Source organism: Phyllobates terribilis, unplaced genomic scaffold, assembly GCF_046119375.1.
Source record: "Phyllobates terribilis strain yellow unplaced genomic scaffold, ASM4611937v1 Scaffold_540__1_contigs__length_1147954, whole genome shotgun sequence".
Classification (NCBI taxonomy): domain Eukaryota; kingdom Metazoa; phylum Chordata; class Amphibia; order Anura; family Dendrobatidae; genus Phyllobates; species Phyllobates terribilis.
This window is the reverse complement of record NW_027363300.1, coordinates 146624-168910: the sequence shown is the minus strand read 5'-3', so window position 1 is coordinate 168910 and position 22287 is coordinate 146624. Positions and strand designations below refer to the sequence as shown.

General features: G+C 47.0%; 4 non-coding genes and 3 pseudogenes across 4 annotated transcripts; all 7 read right to left on the bottom strand.

The window, feature by feature from the left end:
* Positions 1-4453: 4453 nt before the first annotated feature.
* On the bottom strand, positions 4454-4644 carry LOC141232496 (U2 spliceosomal RNA). Its single transcript, XR_012298743.1, has one exon. It is a non-coding gene; the product is annotated as a U2 spliceosomal RNA (small nuclear RNA).
* A 1109-nt stretch (positions 4645-5753) lies between these two features.
* On the bottom strand, positions 5754-5931 carry LOC141232487 (U2 spliceosomal RNA; annotated as a pseudogene).
* A 789-nt stretch (positions 5932-6720) lies between these two features.
* LOC141232608 (U2 spliceosomal RNA) lies at positions 6721-6812 on the bottom strand (annotated as a pseudogene).
* A 1109-nt stretch (positions 6813-7921) lies between these two features.
* LOC141232512 (U2 spliceosomal RNA) lies at positions 7922-8111 on the bottom strand. The gene has a single exon (XR_012298757.1). It is a non-coding gene; the product is annotated as a U2 spliceosomal RNA (small nuclear RNA).
* A 6392-nt stretch (positions 8112-14503) lies between these two features.
* On the bottom strand, positions 14504-14694 carry LOC141232485 (U2 spliceosomal RNA). Its single transcript, XR_012298735.1, has one exon. It is a non-coding gene; the product is annotated as a U2 spliceosomal RNA (small nuclear RNA).
* A 1109-nt stretch (positions 14695-15803) lies between these two features.
* LOC141232477 (U2 spliceosomal RNA) lies at positions 15804-15996 on the bottom strand. The gene has a single exon (XR_012298727.1). It is a non-coding gene; the product is annotated as a U2 spliceosomal RNA (small nuclear RNA).
* A 5561-nt stretch (positions 15997-21557) lies between these two features.
* Positions 21558-21635, bottom strand: LOC141232584 (U2 spliceosomal RNA; annotated as a pseudogene).
* Between the last annotated feature and the right edge of the window lie 652 nt (positions 21636-22287).

Sequence of the window (22287 nt, the reverse complement as noted above, 5' to 3'; positions counted from 1 at the left end):
GCTATGTGACACACGGTCAAAAGCTTTTTCAAAATCAACCGAAAACAACAAACATTTCTGCTTACGACTCATGCAATCCCCAATCACATCACGCAGCAACACCAAATTTTCAGTCATACTTCTCCCAGGCACTGCACACACTTGATCTTCATCCACCACACCGCCAATCACTTCCCGCATCCGGCTAGCCAACAATTTACTAAAGACCTTATAGTCTGCATTCAAAAGGGTGATTGGCCTCCAATTCCCCAAATCCTTTTTAACACCTTTCTTATGAACCAAAACCACCACCCCATCTCTCATAGATTCACTCAACATATTCTCCGTGAACATATACTGGCACACCTCCAATAAGTCATTTCCCATCGTGTCCCATTCCTTAACATATAACTCCACGGGCAGTCCATCCTTCCCAGGTGTTTTATTCTTACTCGCAGACATCACCACTTTTTTAACTTCATCCAACACAATTACATCATCCAATATTTCACGTTCATCCTCACCCAAACAACCTTCTAAACACCCCAAAGCATCAGTCAACATCCTATCATCAACCCATTTTTCCCCATACAACTCCTTATAAAACAACACCACCTCCTGCATCACATCCTTCCCACTCACACACACCCCATCACCATTCACCACCTCATCCATATCTACTTTCTTCCCAAAAACTTTTTTGAAAAAAAATCTTGTGCATTTCTCATTTTTCTCCAAATGTTCAATCTTAGAACGGTAAATAATTTCTTTCCCTTTACCCTCAATATATTTCTTAATCTCTTCTTTCACTTGACACATCAAAACATCCACATCCACTCCAATCATCCTTAACTTCCTCAGCCACTCCAGTCTAGAGCTTAAATCATTAAATTTTGCTCTATTCATTGCTGCTTTCCTCCTGCCCCTTTTTCTAAAGAAAAAAACAATCTCACTCTTCATCCAGTCCCACCACTCAAGCACATTCCTGAAATCACTTTTTTTATCCCTCCACCTAACATACATTCGCCTAAAATCACGCATGATCCTATTATCTTCCAGCAAACGCACATTAAGTTTCCACACGCCACCACCATATACAAAGGAAATCTTACCTTCTAGACGTGCCCTCAAACACACATGGTCAGAGAAGGGAACATCTTCCTGCTGGAAATTCCTACAAATAACATTTTGTGAAGAAAAGAAGATACGGTCTATTCTAGACTCTATGCCTCCCCTGTCGGCCTTATAGGTCGCAGGAGGTGGATTACCTAAAAAAACTTCCGCAGCATCCTGTAAGGAAAAATCCGCCACAAGACTCTTGAGTCTTTTACCTGTAACATCCATCTTATCCCCCTCCGTCACACAATTGAAATCTCCAACAAAAATTATTGGCATTTTGCCAGATAAAAAAAAACATAATTTCTCAAAAATTTCCAGCCTCTCCCCTTTATCTATTGGTGCATACATATTTACCACCCTAACCCTCCACCCCCTACAATTTAACTTACATATTACACACCTCCCCGCCTCCACCACCATGTAACTTTCTATCTTAACACTATAACCCTTCACCAAAACACCTACCCCACAATTTTTATTACATACAGAACCAGACCACACACTTTGACCTAAAGGCCATGCATTTTCACTTAAGGGATCGGAGATCCCACACTCCTGGACACAGTATACGTCCGCATCCAAGTTGCTCAAGTAGTCCAAAATTGCCACTCTTCTCGACTCAGATTTAATCAGCCGAACATTTAGCGACAAGATGCTGAGAGCAACTTGGGCACCCATCTATTAATTTGATGTGGCAGGTCACGACAACATGCCCACCTGTACATCATCCTAACCCTTCTGGGGGTAGGACGCTGGACGTGCAGATATCGTAGTTTGTGCCTTCCCCCAAAAAAGACACATCTTGGGGATCGGATGCAGTAGGGTACACCCGGGCTGGACTCACACTGCAGTCACTTAAAGGGGAAAAGGATGGTTCGGTTTTCTTGTTTTTCTTCACTGAAGCGCCTCCATCTTCATCTGAACTATAATCCCGCCGCTGGGGGTCAAAGTCCCCCTGACCTCCCTCCTCCTCAAGGTCAGAAACGACATCGCTCCAGGCCACATGCGGTGTTCTGGTCAGATCAGACTCCTCTTCCCCCTGCAATGTAACCATCATGTCTGGAATTTCAGCCTCCAGATCCTCCACCGGGGCCACTTCCATGCCTATACGATCATCAGTTATCGTCTCAGACTCACTGACATCTGAAGCCACAGACGCGGCCCTCTGCACCGGTGGCTCAGGTGCCAGCTCCATATTTCCTCTTACGTTCACACGAACCAGTTCTGGAAAAGCAACCCGAGCCTCCTCCTCATCCAGTAAAGCCAGAGTAGATATCGGAGCAGTCGGAGTTGGAGCAGTCGGAGTTGTAGCTGTGGGTGCAGGAGATTCATTTCTTCTCCTTCCCCTTCCCGCTGCCCCCGCATATGAACCAGGATGGAATATACAGTCTCTGAAGGCATGCCCCTTCTCTCCGCAGAGGTTACAGACTATTTCATTTTTGCAATTATTGGAAGAATGACCCACCTCATTGCACTTCCTGCAAATAATCTGTCTGATGTCGCATGCTTCCTGAGTATGGCCATACCTCCTACAATGACGACAAAACCTGGGCGCATTGGGGAAGAACAGGTAACCCCGCTCACTCCCAATGGAAAAATTTGATGGAGGATAATGTATACCCCCTGGTTCATCAGGACTTTCCCGGAACTTGACCATGAAACGATATTTACCGGTCCATAGTTCCTCCTCATTCATGACTTTTACTGCCACCTTGGTAATATAGCAGTGCCTATTTAGAAAGGCATAAATCAAAGCCAAGTCCACATGTGGGTTGTACATGAAAACAGTCAGAGGTACCTCTTTGGAGCAATACAAGATGACAAAAGTCAGCCCATCCAAATATTGATTGTCCAGATTCTTTTTCAAACAATCATAGAAATTGTTGCAAACAGCCATAGAAGTAAATACAAGATTATACTTGCTTTTGAATTGCTGGAGGCACAAGATTTCTTCCTTCTTCACTTCAAGGAGTCCAAACAAAATCTCCTTCACCACGAAGCTGAGGGTAAAGATTCCTTCTTTGCCTTCTTCCACATCGATCTGGATTCCAAACTTCACTCGAGCCTCACCGGGCCCAGCGTATCGAATGCGTCCCATTATCGCTAGTCGTGTCTACTGGCCAACTCCTTATAGCAGCAAGTGGCTTAAGCCATAAAATGGCGATGCCACAGGGCCAAGAGTTAACGCACAGACAGCCAAATGACTAGACCCATTACAGATCTGAGCCAAAAGGCCGAGAAGCGATAACCAGAATTGGTTTCGAACTACGGAGCCACCCAAGGATCCTGAAGAGTCCATTTGTGGAGATGAGCTCCTGGACTCCCGTTAAGAAGACATGTTGTCAACCTCTAGATCCCTTACATGCCTGCACTTTTCGGCTTGCTGCTGCTGCAATCCACGCGTTTTAGATCTGCATAACTCCACCTCTTTAAACACAGCACCCTCACCCCCTGCTGTTCCCACCCGCCTCAACACCGTTGGAAGAGAGGAGAACCAATTAAGGCGGGGGGTGGGGTGGAACGAGCAGCTGTCTACCCTTAGCAGGAGGGCTGCTGATTACTTACCTCTCCTGCTGCTGCTGGCTGTCCAGCAGCAGACTGAAGGTGGCTGCTGCTGTGCGGAGGTATATAAAGGCTCAGAGCCTATTATGACACGCGCAGCCAGCGTTCCATTGCCACATTCCATCTACTGCAGGCAGGATACCTGGCTGGCTGAATGTCGCTGAGAAGCTCACAGAGACCGCCATAAGCAACAGTTTAACAGAATGCCACAGACTAATCAACCAAACTTTTTGGGTTGGGTTCTCTTTTATAGTCTGCAGGCATTAATTGAAAGAAGTCAGTGTTCCAGCAGAGGGAGACAACGTTTCAGAAAAGGCATTGTAGCAAACCAAAAAAGAAATTTTAAGCGCAGCAGAGTAACCAGCGCACATACCTGTTAGCTCAGGTGAGTTTAAAAGGCTGCTGTTGATAACAAGGGCATTTGCTAAATAGATGGTGTGTGTGCAACAATATACTGAAAGGTCAATTATATTGTGCAGCTTATCTCACCACCTGTAGTTATTTAGGTGAAAGCTCCAAAATGCTTGCCTAATATGTCTGTTTATCCAAAAGGAAGTAAAGAGGGAGAGCTAGAAAGAGAGCATTGCGTTACATTACATGGCAATGCAATGCACAGTTGCTGAAGTTGAACCAAAATGAGCTTGTCATCTGGCTTCTGCAACTTTGAACATGAAAAATCCAATGAGGAGAAGAAAAGCAAAGCCAAAGAGTCCATCCCAAAATCCGACAAACAAGCAAAATGAACAAAAAACATTGAATTCAATACTTTCTGATTTTAGAAACTGCATTAAAGAAGGGGTGCACCGGTCCTGGAGATACTGCAATACCAGGTCAATGCGTGGAGTGGACAGAGCAAGCTCTTTTTCCATCTCCCTGTTCTAAAAATCCATTTAATATATGGTCCCCAGATAGGGGACGTATCAGATATTAAACTGATAAGAACAGATACTACACTTGATCTTAGCCAAAAGGCCGAGAAGCGATAACCAGAATTGGTTTCGAACTACGGAGCCACCCAAGGATCCTGAAGAGTCCATTTGTGGAGATGAGCTCCTGGACTCCCGTTAAGAAGACATGTTGTCAACCTCTAGATCCCTTACATGCCTGCACTTTTCGGCTTGCTGCTGCTGCAATCCACGCGTTTTAGATCTGCATAACTCCACCTCTTTAAACACAGCACCCTCACCCCCTGCTGTTCCCACCCGCCTCAACACCGTTGGAAGGGAGGAGAACCAATTAAGGCGGGGGGTGGGGTGGAACGAGCAGCTGTCTACCCTTAGCAGGAGGGCTGCTGATTACTTACCTCTCCTGCTGCTGCTGGCTGTCCAGCAGCAGACTGAAGGTGGCTGCTGCTGTGCGCAGGTATATAAAGGCTCAGAGCCTATTATGACACGCGCAGCCAGCGTTCCATTGCCACATTCCATCTACTGCAGGCAGGATACCTGGCTGGCTGAATGTCGCTGAGAAGCTCACAGAGACCGCCATAAGCAACAGTTTAACAGAATGCCACAGACTAATCAACCAAACTTTTTGGGTTGGGTTCTCTGTTATTGTCTGCAGGCATTAATTGAAAGAAGTCAGTGTTCCAGCAGAGGGAGACAACGTTTCAGAAAAGGCATTGTAGCAAACCAAAAAAGAAATTTTAAGCGCAGCAGAGTAACCAGCGCACATACCTGTTAGCTCAGGTGAGTTTAAAAGGCTGCTGTTGATAACAAGGGCATTTGCTAAATAGATGGTGTGTGTGCAACAATATACTGAAAGGTCAATTATATTGTGCAGCTTATCTCACCACCTGTAGTTATTTAGGTGAAAGCTCCAAAATGCTTGCCTAATATGTCTGTTTATCCAAAAGGAAGTAAAGAGGGAGAGCTAGAAAGATAGCATTGCGTTACATTACATGGCAATGCAATGCACAGTTGCTGAAGTTGAACCAAAATGAGCTTGTCATCTGGCTTCTGCAACTTTGAACATGAAAAATCCAATGAGGAGAAGAAAAGCAAAGCCAAAGAGTCCATCCCAAAATCCGACAAACAAGCAAAATGAACAAAAAACATTGAATTCAATACTTTCTGATTTTAGAAACTGCATTAAAGAAGGGGTGCACTGGTCCTGGAGATACTGCAATACCAGGTCAATGCGTGGAGTGGACAGAGCAAGCTCTTTTTCCATCTCCCTGTTCTAAAAATCCATTTAATATATGGTCCCCAGATAGGGGACGTATCAGATATTAAACTGATAAGAACAGATTTTTTATCGAAAGCCCGAATTCGTGTACAAAACCCGAGTGCGCTTAAAAAAGTGACAAGTGCCACAAAAAAAGTGCACTAGGATGCTGGTCTTCTTGAAACCCTCTCCAAAAGGAGAAGGGTCCCCCAAACCATTCCCCGTCCCTCCGAGCCAAAAGGCCACAGCGAGGAACAGGGACAAAAAGCCACCTCCAGCCGAAGCCAGAGGCGACCCAATCTTACCCCCAGCACCTGCCCGAGTTCTCACCCGAGCAAGGCACTGGGAGCCAAAGACTGTGCTCCCCTCCCGGAAGAGGGGAGCCAACAACGCTCTCCTCCCGAAAGAGGAGAGCCAGGGGGTTTCAGGGGGGAGCGGAACCTGATGGCCACACACTCCCCCCCTAGACCTGCCAAGAGAGGAACCCGTAAGGGAACCGCATCCCGACAAAATCCTAATAGGACGTGACACACGTGAATAAGTGGACACACAGTGACAAAGAAATTAAATAAATAGTGAAGGTTTCACAGTATAATACTGCCCGGACCTTCGACCGGGAATTGAAAAATTCCCCATCCTAAGGCCAGAAGGCCCGGAATAAGGGTGTGTGCGAAGAAAGAAAATTTGAAGTGCTTGTGCAAATGTGCCATAAACTCAAGTGGGGTTCCCAATCCCAGTGAGTTAAGGCACCCCAGGGTCACCACTCCTGGGGCACTTCACACTTCGGGCTTTCGATCTTCCCCGGCCCAATGGCGTCGATCCTGGGGGGCCATGCTTTCCACCAGATGACTATATTAGCCACCTGGCGTACTAACAAGCGCCTAAACCCCAGTGTGCATAATATATCAATCTACTAGGGCGGCCAACATCCAAAACCGCCTTTTCGAAAGATACTACACTTGATCTTAGCCAAAAGGCCGAGAAGCGATAACCAGAATTGGTTTCGAACTACGGAGCCACCCAAGGATCCTGAAGAGTCCATTTGTGGAGATGAGCTCCTGGACTCCCGTTAAGAAGACATGTTGTCAACCTCTAGATCCCTTACATGCCTGCACTTTTCGGCTTGCTGCTGCTGCAATCCACGCGTTTTAGATCTGCATAACTCCACCTCTTTAAACACAGCACCCTCACCCCCTGCTGTTCCCACCCGCCTCAACACCGTTGGAAGGGAGGAGAACCAATTAAGGCGGGGGGTGGGGTGGAACGAGCAGCTGTCTACCCTTAGCAGGAGGGCTGCTGATTACTTACCTCTCCTGCTGCTGCTGGCTGTCCAGCAGCAGACTGAAGGTGGCTGCTGCTGTGCGCAGGTATATAAAGGCTCAGAGCCTATTATGACACGCGCAGCCAGCGTTCCATTGCCACATTCCATCTACTGCAGGCAGGATACCTGGCTGGCTGAATGTCGCTGAGAAGCTCACAGAGACCGCCATAAGCAACAGTTTAACAGAATGCCACAGACTAATCAACCAAACTTTTTGGGTTGGGTTCTCTTTTATAGTCTGCAGGCATTAATTGAAAGAAGTCAGTGTTCCAGCAGAGGGAGACAACGTTTCAGAAAAGGCATTGTAGCAAACCAAAAAAGAAATTGTAAGCGCAGCAGAGTAACCAGCGCACATACCTGTTAGCTCAGGTGAGTTTAAAAGGCTGCTGTTGATAACAAGGGCATTTGCTAAATAGATGGTGTGTGTGCAACAATATACTGAAAGGTCAATTATATTGTGCAGCTTATCTCACCACCTGTAGTTATTTAGGTGAAAGCTCCAAAATGCTTGCCTAATATGTCTGTTTATCCAAAAGGAAGTAAAGAGGGAGAGCTAGAAAGATAGCATTGCGTTACATTACATGGCAATGCAATGCTCAGTTGCTGAAGTTGAACCAAAATGAGCTTGTCATCTGGCTTCTGCAACTTTGAACATGAAAAATCCAATGAGGAGAAGAAAAGCAAAGCCAAAGAGTCCATCCCAAAATCCGACAAACAAGCAAAATGAACAAAAAACATTGAATTCAATACTTTCTGATTTTAGAAACTGCATTAAAGAAGGGGTGCACCGGTCCTGGAGATACTGCAATACCAGGTCAATGCGTGGAGTGGACAGAGCAAGCTCTTTTTCCATCTCCCTGTTCTAAAAATCCATTTAATATATGGTCCCCAGATAGGGGACGTATCAGATATTAAACTGATAAGAACAGATTTTTTTTTTTAATTTGGCTATCCCCCACATGGGGATAAAAACCGTTTATTTAAAAATTAAACAAATTACAGAAATAAAACCATTACATCCACATTACACTTTCGGGACTTCAAAGAAAAATAAAAATTCCATCACAGCAAATTTTACAAGACTTCAAATATTCCATAGGTTAAAAAGCCATTTGCCTGCCAACGTTACATTCTTTTTCCTGTCCAATAAATAGTATATGTACATTTCACTTTTACAAAAGGCTAAAACATCATCTACTGGTAACATTTCATGTTTAAAAACAGCAATATTTCTAGCATTCCAGAGCGCTATCTTGGCACAATTCACTATCTTCCACGCCATTATTTTTTGGTCCATTGTTGGGCATTCCAGAAGACCATATAACACTGATGCAAAATTAAAGTCCTTGAGGTCCACCATTTTCTCCAGCAGGGGGATTAATCTTCTCCAGAACTCTTTAGCAAAAGCACAAGTCCATAAAAGATGCTTCACTGTCTCTTCTTCTTGACAACCTTCTCTTGGGCAGATGGCAGACCTCACAAAACCTCTTCTGTACTGGAATGCCCGGCAAGGAAGACAGTGGTGTGCGCAGCTCCAAGACATGTCTTTCTGTACATTAAAAAGATAAGGGGCGTTAATCATTTTCCATATGTGTACAGTTTTGTCATCATCATAACGCTCAATATCACACAACGTCACATCAGTACTAATTTGTTTGAGTAGTGTCTTGCTGTTACATAGATCCCCTGTCTGTTTCTTATTCAAATTAAAATCAAGAATAATTTTCTTTAAAATCTCATAATGTGCAGGTAGGTTAAAAGCATAAGGAAAGGATAAAACCGTTTCAAACCAACCAAACCTTCTCATGAGAAAACCAGTGTTAAAACGCATAAAATAGGAAAGGTAATTATCTTTAAAAAGGGTTTTAAAACAGAAACAGAAAAAATGTATTAAAAGAAACTTATCTAAAACAGGGAAATCTTTCCCACCTTTAACCTTTGGCTTTGTCACAATTTCTCTTTTGAGTTTCTCCATTTTTGAGCCCCAAAAAAAGGTAAAACATACTTTTGTAATTCGTTTCAACAAATTTGTAGGAGGGGGGAACACCAAACTAAGATATAACAGGATAGGTAATATCACCATTTTTACAATCAGAACTTTACCTTCCATTGACAGCTTTCTCATATTCCACATGCAGATTTTCTGATTAATTTTCTGTGCTGCCGCATCCCAGCTATTAAAACCATTATTAGATTCATTAAAAGAAACACCTAAAATAGTAATGGAATCTGTAACTGCAATTGGTACATCATGTAAACTCATCCCCCCGACATTTAAAATATTACATTTAGTAAGATTAATTTTAAAACCGGAAACTGTACAAAAAGACTGAATTTGGCTTATCGTTTTTTGTATTGAAGGTACATCACATCCAAACACTGCTACATCATCCATATAGCTTACAACTTTAACTTGTAGACCGTTCCCTCCGGGTAAGGGTACTCCACATATTTGCTTATCCTGGCGTATTGTACATAAAAGGGGTTCTATAGCACATATAAAAAGCAGGGGGGACAAAGGGCAACCCTGCTTCACCCCTGATTTTAAAACTACCTCTTTTGTTTTAAAACCATTAACTAAAATCTTACTCGTACAATCATTATAAAAAGCTTTAAGAGACAATAAAAACCCACCCGGAATGCCCATTTTTTCTAAAACTTTAAAAAGATAAAAATGAGACACGCGGTCAAAAGCTTTCTCAAAATCCACCGCTAGGATTGACATCTTTGTCTTTCTGGTTTTTACATCTTCAATACAATCTTTCACCAGGTTTAAATTGTCCCAGATACTACGCCCAGGTACCCCGCATACCTGATTTGCATGAATTACTTTATGTATCACCTTTTTCAACCGATTTGCACAGATCTTAGCCATAATTTTGTAATCACTATTTAAAAGAGTTATCGGCCTCCAGTTTTTAAGATCCGTTTTGTCACCTTTTTTGTATAGTAGTGATACCTCACCTTTCTTCCATGAGTTGAGTAAAACCTTATTATTAAAAACTTCGGAAAACAAATTAAACAAATCATCTTTTAAAATATCATAAAAACTTATATAAAACTCTATGGGGATACCATCAGGGCCCGGCACTTTACCATTTTTAAAACTCTTCATGGTTTCTAAAATCTCTTCCTCACATAGAGGTTGGGATAAAAAACTTTGGGCATCAGCATCTAGGGTGGACTTGATCTCCCCCAGGAAAGTGTGTATTAAATCATGGTCTACAGTTTTTACATTAAAAAGATCATTAAAATAGACATTTACCTTATCCAATATAACGTTGATATTATTATCTCCATTTATGTTATCAATTATTGTTTTCGCCTGTTTGTTTTTCTTAAAAAAATACCTGGAACAAGTCTCATCCTCTTCTACGTGTTTTACCTTTGAACGAAAAATCAGTTCTTTTCCTTTTTGTTCCAACCACTTTGAAATTTCTCCTTTAAGACTCAATATATCATTACCTACATCCAGACCATTGTCTTTGAATTTGTACAATGTCTGTAACCTGATATTAAGAAAATTATAGATCTCAAACTTTTCTTTAGCTTTTTGTATGCTTTTCTTTATAAAAAAATCTTTAATGCTTATTTTCATTCTATCCCACCAGGAGCTAAAAGAAATATTGGGGTTTTTCCTTTTTCTACAGTTTACATAAAACTCAATAAAATCCGATAAAATTTGTGGATCTTTTAAAAGGGACACATTCAATTTCCAAGATTTCTTACCACATTTCTTCTTTCCATTAATCCTCACTCTAAAAGATAAAACCTTGTGATCTGAGAGAATATTAGTTAAAACTTCACATTTCACTGGCAGTATTTTTTCTGAACCTAAAACAAAATCTATCCTGGAGCTACATGTAGAATTGCTCCAGGTGAAACCAGCGTCTATAGGGCTATCCTTGTTACATTCTTTATACACATCAGTTAATTTACAATCATTTATAATATTGCTTAACATTCCAGACGTTTTGTCATAATTTCTACTCACGGAACCGGAGCGTCGGCTTTCGCCTTTTAAAATACAATTAAAATCACCTGCCAGGATAAAAGGTTCAGAGATGTTAATAAATAAAGGTAAAATTTCCAGCATATCAGCCCTTTCATTTTTATCAGGTGACCCATAAAAATTTAAAAACTGCCATCTTGTCCCATCAATAAAAGCCTTAACTAAAAGAATACGACCCGGTAAAATATCTTGGATAAAATCAATAGACACATTTCCCTTAAAAAGTATAGCTACCCCGGCTGATCCGGTTGCATTTGATCCAGACCAGACCGATGGACCATGTTTCCACTCTTCCTTATATTTTTTGTAAGAAATCTTATGAGGGATATGACATTCTTGTAAAAAGAAAACAGAAGCTGTAAAACAGGTTAAAAAATGTAAAACAGTAGCTCTTCTGGTCTTGGATCCTATGCCTCTCACATTGAGGGAAACACCACTAATGTCAGCCATCATAACAAATGGTTAGGAAGAAATAAAAACTGGACTTTACCTATCCGATGGACGGATCAGACCACTTGGACTTTCACCAACGCCCTCTTCTGAATCCACCGTTATCAAAGAGTCTTCATCATCGGAGAAGGAACATTCACTTAAATTAAGACCCGACGCTACTGGGGTGTAGCTCGGAAGGATATTGTGAGAAAGGTTACACTGGGTCTCCATAGGCTGACCATTTAGGTCCTCGTCAGGTGGGTCTCCGAGAGGCTCCGCACTCCCCTGCTGACCCGCAGAGGGTCGTAACACAGGGGCAGGCTGCGCACATGGCGGAGCCTCAGAGTCCCCGGAGGCAGCCAGGTTCGGGGCCCGACCTGGGGCAGCAGAGCCCCGGGATCTCGGGATTCCAGAGTCTACACCCCCGTGAGGGGATGTATCCATCTCCTCCCTATTAGCCACCTCCACGGAACCATTCTTTTTCTTATTATGAGACCTCACCAAATGCCACGTACCGCCCTCGCTCTCGTGAGACCCAGTGGGAATTTTGGGCTCGGTGTCAGCCTTTTGGCGTTTCTCTTTTGGCCTTACCGACCTCCCCTTTATGATCTTTCTCAGCCTTCCTTTTAGCCTCCTTATGGTCTTTCAGCCAGCTCCTGGGCTCCTGTGAGTTACCTGTCATTGACTCGGAGGGATTGTTACTAGTCGAAGCGCCCTTATCACCTCCCGAGGCTCCAGGTTGCTGTTCCTCCTCCTGAGGGGTGGTCTGATTGGCCCGTCCATTCCCGGATGTCTTGGACTTCTCCTTTTGTTTTTGTTCATCCTCTCTGAACCTGTGAGGGCAAGAAAAATAGAAATGACCAGGTGTCCGACAAAAAGAGCATTTTTTTTCATTTGGGCACTCCTTTGTGTCATGTTCAGTACTGGCACAATTTCTACAAGTGGCACCACAACTATCCTTAGAGTGCCCATAGAGACCACAATACCTACAGAAAAGTGGCATTCCTGAGAAAAAAAAATCCCCATTAGTTTGCCCTATTTTAAATCGAGCTGGAGGAAGTCTCACACCTCCAGGGAATTTAGGGTCTCTTTCACATTTTACTAAAAACTTCCATTTTGAGGTCCAGATGTTAAACTCATTCAACACTTTCCCAATCAATTTCACACTTTTAAAATAAACTGACAAAAAGGAAATAACCTATGGTGCTGTTATGAAGGGTGAGAAGATTTTCACAACCACCATCTTTACCTCATCCAGGACGTGCTCGATGATCTGAATCCCTTTTAGACCAGGGCTATTTTCTACAGACTTAACTCTGGACAAAACATCTTTGAAAATACCTTCGCCAGTAAAGGTTACATCATAATCTCCACGTCGAGGATAATCCTGGATAGAAAGGATTTCGTTGGTTCTGACGTGGAGCAGTTTCTCAAGCACGTCCTGGACTACATATCCCAGATTCCGCATATCGGAACCACCAGCCGTAAAGCGGACCCTTATGGTGTTCTTAAGCCTCGCATATAGAGGCACGAGGTTGGGGTCAACCTCCATGGTATGGCGCAACAAAATGCAAATTGCAACCGCCTGCAATCTGCGCCTTCAGAGCTTTGAGATAAAGCACCTGAAGGCTGGGGGATCGCTGCCCGTTACCCTAGGACTAATCCCTCTCCCTAATAGCAGCAGGCAGGTGAAGCCCACCGAAGTGGACGATCCTGCCAGGCCAAGGAGAGGGGTACCTGAGTGCCCTTCAACTGAAACCTCCTGCTGTGAAGCACTTGGTCTCAGCCAAAAGGCCGAGAAGCGATAACCAGAATTGGTTTCGAACTACGGAGCCACCCAAGGATCCTGAAGAGTCCATTTGTGGAGATGAGCTCCTGGACTCCCGTTAAGAAGACATGTTGTCAACCTCTAGATCCCTTACATGCCTGCACTTTTCGGCTTGCTGCTGCTGCAATCCACGCGTTTTAGATCTGCATAACTCCACCTCTTTAAACACAGCACCCTCACCCCCTGCTGTTCCCACCCGCCTCAACACCGTTGGAAAGGAGGAGAACCAATTAAGGCGGGGGGTGGGGTGGAACGAGCAGCTGTCTACCCTTAGCAGGAGGGCTGCTGATTACTTACCTCTCCTGCTGCTGCTGGCTGTCCAGCAGCAGACTGAAGGTGGCTGCTGCTGTGCGCAGGTATATAAAGGCTCAGAGCCTATTATGACATGCGCAGCCAGCGTTCCATTGCCACATTCCATCTACTGCAGGCAGGATACCTGGCTGGCTGAATGTCGCTGAGAAGCTCACAGAGACCGCCATAAGCAACAGTTTAACAGAATGCCACAGACTAATCAACCAAACTTTTTGGGTTGGGTTCTCTTTTATAGTCTGCAGGCATTAATTGAAAGAAGTCAGTGTTCCAGCAGAGGGAGACAACGTTTCAGAAAAGGCATTGTAGCAAACCAAAAAAGAAATTTTAAGCGCAGCAGAGTAACCAGCGCACATACCTGTTAGCTCAGGTGAGTTTAAAAGGCTGCTGTTGATAACAAGGGCATTTGCTAAATAGATGGTGTGTGTGCAACAATATACTGAAAGGTCAATTATATTGTGCAGCTTATCTCACCACCTGTAGTTATTTAGGTGAAAGCTCCAAAATGCTTGCCTAATATGTCTGTTTATCCAAAAGGAAGTAAAGAGGGAGAGCTAGAAAGATAGCATTGCGTTACATTACATGGCAATGCAATGCACAGTTGCTGAAGTTGAACCAAAATGAGCTTGTCATCTGGCTTCTGCAACTTTGAACATGAAAAATCCAATGAGGAGAAGAAAAGCAAAGCCAAAGAGTCCATCCCAAAATCCGACAAACAAGCAAAATGAACATAAAACATTGAATTCAATACTTTCTGATTTTAGAAACTGCATTAACGAAGGGGTGCACCGGTCCTGGAGATACTGCAATACCAGGTCAATGCGTGGAGTGGACAGAGCAAGCTCTTTTTCCATCTCCCTGTTCTAAAAATCCATTTAATATATGGTCCCCAGATAGGGGACGTATCAGATATTAAACTGATAAGAACAGATACTACACTTGATCTTAGCCAAAAGGCCGAGAAGCGATAACCAGAACTGGTTTCGAACTACGGAGCCACCCAAGGATCCTGAAGAGTCCATTTGTGGAGATGAGCTCCTGGACTCCCGTTAAGAAGACATGTTGTCAACCTCTAGATCCCTTACATGCCTGCACTTTTCGGCTTGCTGCTGCTGCAATCCACGCGTTTTAGATCTGCATAACTCCACCTCTTTAAACACAGCACCCTCACCCCCTGCTGTTCCCACCCGCCTCAACACCGTTGGAAGGGAGGAGAACCAATTAAGGCGGGGGGTGGGGTGGAACGAGCAGCTGTCTACCCTTAGCAGGAGGGCTGCTGATTACTTACCTCTCCTGCTGCTGCTGGCTGTCCAGCAGCAGACTGAAGGTGGCTGCTGCTGTGCGCAGGTATATAAAGGCTCAGAGCCTATTATGACACGCGCAGCCAGCGTTCCATTGCCACATTCCATCTACTGCAGGCAGGATACCTGGCTGGCTGAATGTCGCTGAGAAGCTCACAGAGACCACCATAAGCAACAGTTTAACAGAATGCCACAGACTAATCAACCAAACTTTTTGGGTTGGGTTCTCTTTTATAGTCTGCAGGCATTAATTGAAAGAAGTCAGTGTTCCAGCAGAGGGAGACAACGTTTCAGAAAAGGCATTGTAGCAAACCAAAAAAGAAATTTTAAGCGCAGCAGAGTAACCAGCGCACATACCTGTTAGCTCAGGTGAGTTTAAAAGGCTGCTGTTGATAACAAGGGCATTTGCTAAATAGATGGTGTGTGTGCAACAATATACCGAAAGGTCAATTATATTGTGCAGCTTATCTCACCACCTGTAGTTATTTAGGTGAAAGCTCCAAAATGCTTGCCTAATATGTCTGTTTATCCAAAAGGAAGTAAAGAGGGAGAGCTAGAAAGATAGCATTGCGTTACATTACATGGCAATGCAATGCACAGTTGCTGAAGTTGAACCAAAATGAGCTTGTCATCTGGCTTCTGCAACTTTGAACATGAAAAATCCAATGAGGAGAAGAAAAGCAAAGCCAAAGAGTCCATCCCAAAATCCGACAAACAAGCAAAATGAACAAAAAACATTGAATTCAATACTTTCTGATTTTAGAAACTGCATTAAAGAAGGGGTGCACCGGTCCTGGAGATACTGCAATACCAGGTCAATGCGTGGAGTGGACAGAGCAAGCTCTTTTTCCATCTCCCTGTTCTAAAAATCCATTTAATATATGGTCCCCAGATAGGGGACGTATCAGATATTAAACTGATAAGAACAGATTTTTTGATTGAATATATCTTTTATTAGCACAAAAAATAAGTTAACAGACAGTGTACAGTGCCGCAGCCCAGTACACACAGAATTCTACATCATATTTACATAGCATGAGGATACGACGCACTAACTAGACACATCACACCCCTATGCTACACAAAACACTCAATCTGAAAGAAAAAGCATGTCAATCAATACAGTACGACGAACTGTGATAAGGGATGGGGATTGGGAAAAAGGGGATGGGGAGGGGAAAATCACAGGCCCGAAGCTTTATTGAAAGACAAGACACATAAGGGGAGAGGGGGAGGAGGGGTTTAGTCCTCATCCTCGTCCTCCGGACCGTCCATGATGGAATAGTCTCTGAGCAGGCTGTGGATCAGCCTGCGGCAGTCCTGGATGGACATCCTCTCCCTCCTCAAGATGAGCCGGTTCCTGGCGACCCAAACGGCATCCTTGAAGCAGTTCATAAGGCGCCAAGCCTCCTGGATGGCTCCGACGGTATGAACCCCAGGGAAGAGTCCGTAAAGCACAGAATGGTGCGATAGGCTCGCCCTGGGGACAGAGTTCCTCAGGTCGTCCTCAAGTGCAGTCAATAGGCGCTGTGCAAATCCGCAGTCCCAAAAAGTGTGCAAAGATGTTTCCTCCACGAAGGGGCACCTTGGGCAGTACCGGGTCTTGCACAGGTTCCGGGCATGCATGAATGACCGGACGGGCAGTCCGCCCTGAATTGCCATCCACGACAAGTCCTTGTGCCCGTTGGTCAGCCTGTCAGACGACACATTTGTCCACACAGTCTCCAGCGTGTCCTGGTGAAGTCCTGTGATGTTCTCCACGTCATCCTTGGCTCTGATTAGCTTGTGGATAGTTTTGGGCTTCCACAAGTCGGGCTTGAGTCCCTCCAGTTGATGCTCCCCCACAAATCGAACGACGTCTCCGTAGAACCATGGCGTCGTCCAGTTGTAGGGGAAGGAGCTGTCCCACTTGTCCCAGCCGAGTCGCCTCCAAAGAGGAAGCAGGAAGAAGCGAGACATGGACCTGCCCGCGGAGCCATTCTTGACTTGCAAAGTCCGGCGGACACAATCACACACAAAAGAGGATCGCAGGAGGGTGGGGATATCTGGAACGCCCTTCCCACCCTTGCGAGGCTCCTTGTACATGACGGCCCGCCTGACTCTGTCCATCTTGGATCCCCAGACAAAGTGAAACACAGTCCTGGTAATGGCCCTGCACACAGTGACGTGTGGGGGCCAGGCCTGCGCCGTGTACTGCAAGACGGGCAGGACCTCATTACGCAGGACGAGTGCCTTACCCTCACAAGTGAGGTGTCTGAGGCTCCAGAGTCCGATCCGTTGCTTCACCTTGGCCAAGCGTTCTTGCCAGGACTTGAGGGCCGCTCCTTCCTTCCCAAACCAGACTCCCAGCACCTTGAGGAAATCCGGTTGAATGTTGAAGGGGAAGGGGGCGGAGGAGGCCGGCTGCCAATCCCCGAAGAGCATGGCTTCCGACTTCCTGCAGTTGACTTTGGCCCCTGAAGCCCGGCCGAACCTCTCACACGTCTGGACGAGGGCGTCGACTGAACCACGATCAGCGCAGAAGACGGTGACGTCGTCCATGTAGAGCGAGCACTTGACCTCGTGTCGTCCCGGACCCGGTGCGGTGATCCCTCTGATCTCTCCATTCTGCCGGATAGCCTCTGCGAAGAGTTCTATAACACAAACAAAAAGAAGAGGTGATAGAGGGCAGCCTTGTCTGACCCCAGAGAGGACAGGGAAGGGGTCAGTCTTCCAGCCGTTCACCAACACCGAGCTGTGGATATCAAAATACATCAGACGGACATACGAACAAAACATGTTACCCAAACCTAACCGGTGCAGACCTCGGCCCATGAACTCGTGGGAAACCCGGTCGAAGGCCTTCTCCTGATCCAAGGAGACCAGGGCCGCGTGTGCGCGGCGGACCTTGATGTACTCGACCGTGTCCCGCACGAGAGCGAGGCTGTTTGCGATGCGACGTCCAGGGATGCCGCAGGTCTGGTCCGGGTGGATGATCCGTCCGATGACCGTCTTAAGTCGTGTCGCCATCGTCTTGGCCAGGATCTTGTAGTCCACGTTGAGCAGAGTGATGGGACGCCAATTCCTCAGGTCACACCTCTCTCCCTTCCGCTTGTACAGGATCGTGACCATTCCTTCCCTCAAAGATGGAGGCATTCTACCCTCCACCACCATCTCCTCGTACAGGTCCAACAGGTCCGGACAGATGAGGTCTCCCAGCGCTACATAGAGCTCCGCTGGAAGACCATCACTGCCCGGGGTCCTGCCGGTCCTAAAGGATTTAGCGGCAGAGAGCAATTCGCCCACCATCAGAGGTTTGTCCAAGGCTGCCGTGCCTGCAGGATCAAGATGGTTAGTGATACCTGACAGGAACTTAGCAGCGTCGGGGTCGGTAGTCTTGTGGGAGTAGAGTTCACTGTAGAAGTCGCTGACGACCCTCATCACGTCCTCCTTCCCACGTCGCATGTTTCCGCTCTCGTCTCGCAGCTCGTTCAGGGGCGTGTGACCGGCATGAAGTTTCCTGAAAAAGAATGAGTTACATTTCTCACCCTTCTCCAGATTCTCCACTTTGGAACGGAAGACGATTCGCTTGGACTCCTCCTCAAAGTGCCTTTTCAGGCTCTTCTTGGTCTCCTCCAGCTCCTCCCTCACGTCCCAGCCGCAGTGAAGAAGGTCCTGCAGCGACCGCAGCTCGCGCTGCAGCCCTCTGAAGTCCCTCCTCTTCTCACACGCCTGTTGTCGACCCTTGGCCTGAAAGAAACAGCGAAACTCAAGTTTAACATATTCCCACCAATCAGAGACTGTTTGGAAGCTACCCTTGTAGGACTGCCACATTGCGTAGGCTGCTCTCAGCTACTCCACGACTTCATCCTGAGCCAGCAGAGCACAATTCAGCTTCCAGGAGCCGGGGCCGGACGGAAAACCGTCGCCGAGGACACCTTGTAAGTGAATGGCTCTGTGGTCGGAGAAGAAGCAGGAGACCATCGAGTGCCTACTCTGCCTGACTGCCCGAGAGGTGAACACAAAGTCAATCCTGGAGCGGAGTGAGCCATCGGGTCGGCTCCACGAATAGTTCGTGGAGCCTCTCCCCATGGAGCCCACCACGTCCTGAAGAGAGGCCTCGGTTACCATCTCGATGAGCAGCTTGGACGTGATGTCCAACTTGGCAGATGTGCCAGAACTACGACCATCCTCCTCGATGGGGCAGTTGAAATCCCCGGCCATCACTAAGGTCCTGGTGGTGGCAAGCTGAAGCCGCAGGGTCTGGAAAAGCTCCAAACGCTCATTCTTCAATGGGGACGCATACACGTTGATGAACCTGACAGGTTCTCCCGCCCAGTTGCCATCTACAACAAGAGCCCTGCCGCAGATGAGCTCCTGGACGGACTCAAGCGTGAATGCGCCCCCCCTGATCAGAATTGCGACCCCTGCAGACTTGCAGTCACCCCCACCGGACCAGTAGGATGGACCGTGGGACCACTCCCTGGCCAGATGTTTGAAGGACCTAGAGGAGGGAAGGGAACATTCCTGCAACATATAAACATCACACAACTGGGAAGTAAGGAAGGCATAAATAGTCTGACGTCTGAACTTGTCCTTGATGCTCCTGACATTAATGGAAAATAAGTTAATATTAGCCATCATGTAGGGAAAAAAGAAAAAGTTAGCGCAGGCAATACACCTTAGTTACCACTCCGGTCGGGTGGTCCCTCGTCGGTGTTGACTGCTGGTGACGGGATCACCAGCAGGCCCTCTTCCTCCATCTGGTCAAGCAGCGCGGCCTCGATCTCGGCGACCACCAGTTCCTCCTCTTCTGGCTCGGCCACCAGGGTCTCAACCATGTGCTCCATCTCTTCTGGCTCAGGGAGGGTATCCTCCTTTTCGCCTACGAAATCCAGAATCTTCTTTTTGGAGGATTCAGTAGCAGGGCTGTCCTCCACCTTCCTCTTTCCCCGGGTTGGAACTGGGGAGACAAGAAGGGGAAAATCCTCCTCGGAATAGATAGCGGCGGGTGGAGGAAAGGTTAATTCCACCGCTACCATGGTCTGGGGAGGGAGAGTGGCTGCCGGGGCAGGGGAAAGGACACCTGCTGAGGAGTAGGGGAAGGAGGAAGAGGAAGTGGAATCCTCAGCAGGGGTGGCCGGGGTGGGGGGGAATTGGACGGGGGTGGCAGGGGGAGGGATCGAGAGAGGGGTGACAGAACTCTTACCCTCCTTTGACTTTTTCTTCTGCTTCGGAGCTGCTGGGACCGTCGCTGGGGCTTTGGCCACCGACTCCTTGACCGCTTTGGCCTTGGTCGTCTCGGCCTTGGCCGCTGGGGCCTTGGTCGTCGCGTCCTTGACCTTCACAGGCCTGGTCGTCGGGGCCTTGTCCTCCGTAGCTGGGGTCGTCGCAACCACCGATGCCCAGGATCTCTCACGCTTGGGGCAATCCTTGTACAGATGAGCCGCCAGCCCACACAGGTTGCAGGATGTCTTCTTCGGGCAGTCCTTCGAGCTGTGTCCCGTCACTCGACAAATCCTGCAGGCATCCTCCTTGCAGTCCTTCATCTCGTGGCCGTTCTTGCCGCATCTCCTGCAGTTCCGCGGCATGTCCGGGTAATAGATGAGGCCGTAGGAGTTGCCCAGGGAGAATGTCGGGGGCAGGTGCCGAAGTCCGTCTGAGTACGCCAGGTCCCTGTGAAGTCTAACGGTCACCGACCACTTACCTGTCCAGAAGCCGAGTCCATTCAGGATGTGAGAGGGTTCCTTCACAACCAAACAGAAGCGTCTCAGGAAGGTACAGATGTCTTGGCCTGGGGTGTGCGGGTTGCGCATGGAGACCGTGATCCTCCTTTCGTCCCTCTGGATAGGGCAGCTACCTGTAAAGGCAGAGAAAGAATTATCCGGTCCTTTTGCGCTTACCATTTCCCAGAACCTCCTGCAGGTGTTCACAGTGGCGAAGTTGACGAAGAAGATCCCCGTCAAGAAGGTCTGGATGCTGAGGGTGTCCGACCTGGAGAAGCCTCGATCCAGCAGCATCTTCTGGCAGAACACGTCCGAGGACATGTCCGGCACCCTCCCATCCACTTCCTTCAGCTTCAGGGCCACCGTCTGCCGCATCCATGGCTCCAGGGCTGGAGCTTCGTGGCGGGGCTTCTGGGGTCCCTTCTGCTGGCCAGTCGTGGAGGCAGAGTCCTTGGGGTCAGAATCGGCTCCTGGCTGGGCCCTCCTGGCTGTCCCCTGCTCCAGGCTCTTCTTTTCGGCCTTCCTCGCAGCGCTTGCCATGGCTTTCCTCCTGCAGTTACTTCTTGGAGCTGGATCTGGAACTCTTCCCGGAATGGGTGGAGCTATGCAGATTCTTCTCCCGTCGTGTTCTGGACAAATTCCCCGAAAGGTCTTTGTCTCGATGATTTTCTTCCTCGAAGATTCCACAGGACAGCCCGATTCTTCTCCGAGTCTTCGTCTTCTTCTGGATTCTTTAGAGCTTCTTCCTCCCACCGATATCCGCCTTCCTTCTCCGATGTCAGCTGGGCTCCGAAGCTCTTCTCCTTCCGAGTTCGATCGCTCTCGTCAAGTGTAGATCGTAGCTCTTGTGTTCTTAAAAGAACAGATACTACACTTGATCTTAGACAAAAGGCCGAGAAGCGATAACCAGAATTGGTTTCGAACTACGGAGCCACCCAAGGATCCTGAAGAGTCCATTTGTGGAGATGAGCTCCTGGACTCCCGTTAAGAAGACATGTTGTCAACCTCTAGATCCCTTACATGCCTGCACTTTTCGGCTTGCTGCTGCTGCAATCCACGCGTTTTAGATCTGCATAACTCCACCTCTTTAAACACAGCACCCTCACCCCCTGCTGTTCCCACCCGCCTCAACACCGTTGGAAGGGAGGAGAACCAATTAAGGCGGGGGGTGGGGTGGAACGAGCAGCTGTCTACCCTTAGCAGGAGGGCTGCTGATTACTTACCTCTCCTGCTGCTGCTGGCTGTCCAGCAGCAGACTGAAGGTGGCTGCTGCTGTGCGCAGGTATATAAAGGCTCAGAGCCTATTATGACACGCGCAGCCAGCGTTCCATTGCCACATTCCATCTACTGCAGGCAGGATACCTGGCTGGCTGAATGTCGCTGAGAAGCTCACAGAGACCGCCATAAGCAACAGTTTAACAGAATGCCACAGACTAATCAACCAAACTTTTTGGGTTGGGTTCTCTTTTATAGTCTGCAGGCATTAATTGAAAGAAGTCAGTGTTCCAGCAGAGGGAGACAACGTTTCAGAAAAGGCATTGTAGCAAACCAAAAAA